The sequence below is a fragment of the Lagenorhynchus albirostris genome, chromosome 8, assembly GCF_949774975.1.
Source record: "Lagenorhynchus albirostris chromosome 8, mLagAlb1.1, whole genome shotgun sequence".
Taxonomy (NCBI): Eukaryota; Metazoa; Chordata; class Mammalia; order Artiodactyla; family Delphinidae; genus Lagenorhynchus; species Lagenorhynchus albirostris.
In genome coordinates, this window is record NC_083102.1 from 75,189,492 (window position 1) to 75,195,653 (window position 6,162).

Genomic DNA, 6,162 nt, shown 5'->3' on the forward strand with positions numbered 1-6,162 from the left:
CTCCAATACTTTAATAATTTTTTTTCCTTTTTTTTTGGCTGCGCCGTGCAGCTTGCAGGATTTAGTTCCCTAACCAGGGGTTGAACCTGGGCCCCTGCAGTGAAAGCACTGAGTCCTAACTACTGGACTGCCAGGGAATTCCATAATTATTAAATTGCCTTTTCTCTTCCTTTATTAAACAGATTTATATTAAATGTGATTCTTAATCCCTTTTTAGGGTCATCGTCATTGAAAATAGTTTCAGCCTAGACCCCTTCTGTCATACCCCTTTTATACTTCAGCTTTTCAGTTTAATTTGATGGTAATTTTGGACTGGGAATTTCATAAGTTAATAGGCCTCACCAATTATTTCCCTATGTTAATTCACTCATTTATACATACATACATTTATTGGACACTTACTCCATCAGGACTTATAGGTACTATAACTATTACCTCATTGGTTACCTAATCATTTTTGCTATTTTCAAATTGCAGGATACACCAGAGAGAAACAGTACCAAGCTAGATATGTGTGGATCTTTTAGGCTTTGGGGGTTTTTGCTATGTCCCTTTTTTTGCGTGGTAAACTATACATAAAAGTTACCATTTGTAAGTGCACAGATTTGTGGCATGAATACATTCGTTGTTGTATAACCATCACCACCATCCGTCTCCAACTTTTTCATCTTCTCCAACTGAAACTCTATTCAAATTAAACTTTCTATTCTCCCTTTTATTTGTCCTTTTAATTTTTCAAAATTAAAGTGATCAGAGCCACATTCTGTGTTCTAAAACTGTCATGCTTCAGTTACTCATGTGTCCATGTTCACCTCTGAGGGGAAAGTAGGATAGTCTATTTAGGCCCTCTCTTTGAAGAGTCAATTTTTCCAAGTTTGTCAATTTTATCCCCAACTCATCGTTAAAGTATGTTGCCAGTTACATTCCCTGTATCAAGGAAGTATCCTCTCAAATTTACAAAGAAGCAATATGTGTAGTAGTCTGAAAATTACGCCATGAAAATGTATGCCTGGATTAAATTATCAGAGAGATACAGTAGTCCCTCCTTTCACACTTTCTGTAGTTTCAATTACCTGAGGTCAACCATGATGCAAAAATACTAAAAATTCCAGAAACAAACAATTCTTAAGTTTTAAATTGTACGCCATTGTGAGTAGTGTGATGAACTCTGGCACCATCCTGCTCAGAATCTCCAACCATCAACGTCATCATAGATCCAAGATCCAGCATCACCTGAAGCAGATGATCTTGCTTCTGACCTATCATCAGATCAACAGTAGCCTAACAATGTCTGTCATTCACCTCAATCTCGTCACATAAGCATTTTTATCATCTCATATTATCACAAGTGTAATTACAGTATAATATTTGGAGAACACATTCATGTAACTTTATTTTATATTGTTTTGTTTTGTTTGGCCACGCTGCACTGCTTGTGGGATCTTAGTCCCCAACCAGGGATTGAACCCGGGCGCTCAGCAGTGAAAGCACGGAGTCCTAAACACTGGACTGCCATGGAATTTCTTACAGCATATTGTTTTTTGCTTTTGTTTTCGCTTTTTTGGCCGCGTTGGGTCTTAGCTGCAGCACGTGGGATCCTTTGTTGTGGCGTGCGGGCTTCTCTCTAGTTGTGGCGTGTGGGTTTTCTCTCTCTAGTTGAGGCACGTGGGCTCAGTAGTTGTGCCATGTGGGATCTTAGTTCCCTGACCGGGGATCAAACCCGCGTTGCCTGTATTGGAAGGATTCTTTACCACTGGACCACCAAGGAAGTCCCAGTATATTCTTTTAACTGTTCTACTTTATTATTGTTAATCTCTTACTGTGCCTAATTTATAAGTTAAACTTTATCATAGGTATGTACACAAAGAAAAAAAAATGTGTAGTACAGGGTTTGGTACTACCCGTGGTTTCAGGCATCCACTGGGGGTCTTAGAATGCATACCCCCCAGGATAAATGGGGAACCGTACATACCTAGATTGCACTTCATAGAGTCCTGTGAGGACTCACAACTTTCTTTTTAAGCTTGTGAACATCGTGCTGATGTTTCCTGACTGGGTAGCCTTTTTAGGGTCACTTGCAAGCACGTGTAGGGCAGAATTAGTGAAATCACTTTAAGTATACAGGATTCCATAGTATGCATATTTTGTACCACTATTATGTTGTCCTCGCCATTATTTTTTATTTAGTTTTTGGCTGCATTGGGTCTTCATTGCTGCGCACGGGCTTTCTCTAGTTGCAGGGAGTGGGGGTTACTCTTCGTTGCAGTGCGTGGGCTTCTCATTGCGGTGGGATCTCTTGTTGCAGAGCATGGGGTCTAGGCATGCGGGCTTCAGTAGTTGCAGCATGCAGGCTCAATAGTTGCAGCACATGGGCTCTAGGCCACACGGGCTTAGTTGCTCCGCAGCATGTGGGATCCTCCCAGACCAGGGCTCAAACTGTGTCCCCTGCACTGGCAGGCAGATTCTTAACCACTGTGCCACAAGGGAAGTCTCACCATATTGTTTTTGAAAATTTTTACCTTAATTTCATTTTGAAATAATTTTGTGGTGTAAATAATTCCAGAGTATAGAAGCTTATTTTCCTTCAGTAATATCTCAATATCTTTTGTTTCAAGAGAAGACCTCCCTTTCACATACTCTTGGTGGGAGTATAAACTGGCAAAGCCTGTTATTCCATTTACCTGTGTATTTGCTTTCTTGGAAGTTACTTAAACCTTTCTCATTTCCTATATTCATTACTCCTCAGTGGTATCTCTCTCATCTTACCTTTTAATGTGTCTTTTGTATAATAAAAAAATGCACTGATTTTAATCACTGAATCCACTTAATTTCAAATTCAGTTTAGTGGGAAGAAGAAAATCCATACACTCAAAACATTAAATATGACATTGGGGTAGACCTATTTAGAATAAACCTTCAACTTACATTATAAATAATAGTCTCTTAATTGCCAAAATGAAGCAATATACATGTGTGCCTCACAGTTCTCAAGGTGCTATTAAATTCAAATGTTCTAAGCAGTAATATCCTAAAAAAAAACCAGCCGAGGAAAGACAACTATTCTTGAATCCGTGGGCAATGTCTGTATGTTACGTGCTTTTACCTTAAGAGATGTATGCACAATGTCTGTGAACTTATATTGTTTTATACATGCACTTTACCTAGGAAGATAGTTTGCAAGTTATTTTTCAGATTTTTTATCTTTTTTAAAGAGTCAGGAACATGCCTGCCTCTTTTTTTTTCTTACTATTTGTTAGTTATTTAGTTGTGTCAGGTCTTAGTTGTGGCATGTGGGCTCCTTAGTCGTGGCATGCAAACTTTTTAGTTGCAGCACACATGTGGGATCTAGTTCCCAGACCAGGGATTGAACCCGGGCCCCCGCATTGGGAGTGCGGAGTCTTAACCACTGCACCACCAGGTAAGTCTCCATTTTTTCAGATCTTTAAGGGCTCCATGACCCAAGTAAGATTAAGCAGGAACCACTGTTGTAAGGAGTTAACAACAGAAGAACCACCACTACCACCCCCCTCCCAAAGTTATTTCTACCTTTCAGTGAGTTAAAAACACTATTGTAGATTTTTACTTTAATACTGTAGGGGACTTCCTTCGTGGTGCAGTGGTTAAGAATCCACCTGCCAATGCAGCAGATACAGGTTCAATCCCTGATCTGGGAAGATCCCACATGCCATGGAGCAACTAAGCCTGTGCGCCACAACTACTGAGCCTGCGCTCTAGAACTCACGAGCCACAACTACTGAATCCCACGCCCCTAGAGCCTGTGCCCCGCAATGAGAAGCTACCGCAAAGAGAAGCCTGTGCACCACAACAAAGAGTATATGTATAGCTGATTCACTTTGTTATAAAGCAGAAACTAACACACTATTTTAAAGCAATTATACTCCAATAAAGATGTTAAAAAAAAAAAGTAGCCCCTGTTCGCTGCAACTAGAGAGAGCTTGAACGCAGTAATGAAGACCCAATGCAGCCAAAATTAAAAGAAAAATACCGTAGGAACTCTCCTACACTGTTGGTAGGAATGTAAACTGGTACAGCCACTATGACGAAGAGTTCCTTAAAAAACTAAATATAAAGTTACCATATATGATACTGCAATACTACTCCTGGGCATATATCCAGAGAAAACCATAATCGAAAAGATACATGCACCCCAAAGTTCACTGCAGCACTATTTACAGTAGCCAAGACATGGAAACAACCTAAATGTCCATTGACACATGAATGGATAAAGATGTGGTGTATGTGTATATATATATACACACACACATACACGCACACAAATGGAATATTACTCAGCCATAAAAAAGAATGAAATAATGCCATTTGCAGCAACATGGATGGACCTACAGATTACCATACGAAATCGAAGACAGACAAGTATCATATAATATCACTCATATGTGGAATCTAAAAAAATGATACAAACGAACTTATTTACAAAACAGAGACTCACAGACTGAAAACAAACTTATGGTTGCCAAAGGGGAAAGGGCGGTGGGGGGAGGGATAAATTAGCAGGTTGGGGTGAACATATACACACTACTGTATATAAAATAGATAACCTATATAGCACAGGGAACTACACTCAATATTTTGTAATAAACTGTAAGTGAAAAGAATCTGAAAAACAGTATGTTTTATACACACACACACACACACATATAAAACAGTCACTGTGCTGTACACCTGAAACTTAAGACGATATATGTAAATCAACTATACTTCAATACGAAAAAAAAGAAAAAATTGTCTTGGATTTTTACTTACCCATTCTCCCCAGCAGTGCCGAGCCCTCGGTTATTATCTTTGTCCTCTGACCTCTTTTCTTCTCCAACACTTCCAGGTATGTAACTGCCTTAAGGCAGTTATGCATGCTGTACCCTATACCTAATACATGCTTCCCCCACGTATCTACAAGGCTCCCTCCCTGCTCACCTTAAAATTTTACTGAAATTCCACCTTCTTAGGGAGGCCTTCAAAGACTGGCCTATTTAAAACTCCTATCCCCCTTACTCCCCTTTTCTCCTTCCCTGCTTTCTTTCCATTAATGCATATGTAACGTCTACATTTTATGGTTTTTTTTTTTAAATTTTTGGCCGTGCCGCAGGGCTTTCGGAATCTTACTTCCCTGACCAGGGATCGAAACCGCGCCCTCGGCATTGAAAGTGTGGAGTCCTAACCACTGGAATTCCCTACATATTGTCTTTAATTATGTTCACTATCTCTTTATATGGCTATTAATTCTCCAGATTGTAGCCAACGTTTTTACTTTTGTTGATGATATACAGCTTAAATCTTTAAAGTACTCCTATGGTCAACAAATTAATGTTCTCTTTAGGGCAATGATTTCCAGTCTTTAAATAACCTGGTTTTAAGAACAAAAACCCTCTAGGGAGCAACAAGAGACAGCTTCATTCTCTGGATAGCCCTTATTGGCAAAAAAAATTTTAAACACATTTTGAAGAGTTAGGTTTTTTTTTTTAATAAAGAAGATGCTGGGGGTAGGAGTTTTATTAATTAATTAATTTATTTATTTTTGCTGTGTTGGGTCTTCATTTCTGTGCGAGGGCTTTCTCTAGTTGTGGCAAGCAGGGGCCACTCTTCATCTCGGTGCGCGGTCCTCTCACTATCATGGCCTCTCTTGTTGCAGAGCACAGGCTCCAGACGCGCAGGCTCAGTAGTTGTGGCTCACGGGCCTAGTTGCTCCTCCGCGGCATGTGGGATCCTCCCAGACGAGGGCTCAAACCCGTGTCCCCTGCATCAGCAGGCAGATTCTCAACCACTGCACCACCAGGGAAGCCCTGAAGAGTTAGCTTTTTAATAAAGATGTCTGAGGTACTTCAGTTCCATAGATCCCACTGATCTATTATATAGATCATAATTATCTAATTTTATTCTCATTGCTTTGAGGAAGAAAACAAAGGAGGCTCATGCTCCTTTACCTTTTTATAAAGGTCACCTGAAAAATCATCCACCTCTTCAGCCTAACAGCCTCTCCTTTCATTACATTACAGTCATTTAAGTGTGTTGTTTCCGATTAGAATGTGGGCTTCTTGAAGAAATGAACCATATTATTTATCTTTCCTTCAGCATAGTGTTTGATTCAGAATACTCTCAATATTTCCAAGTTCGTTGACCAAAAAA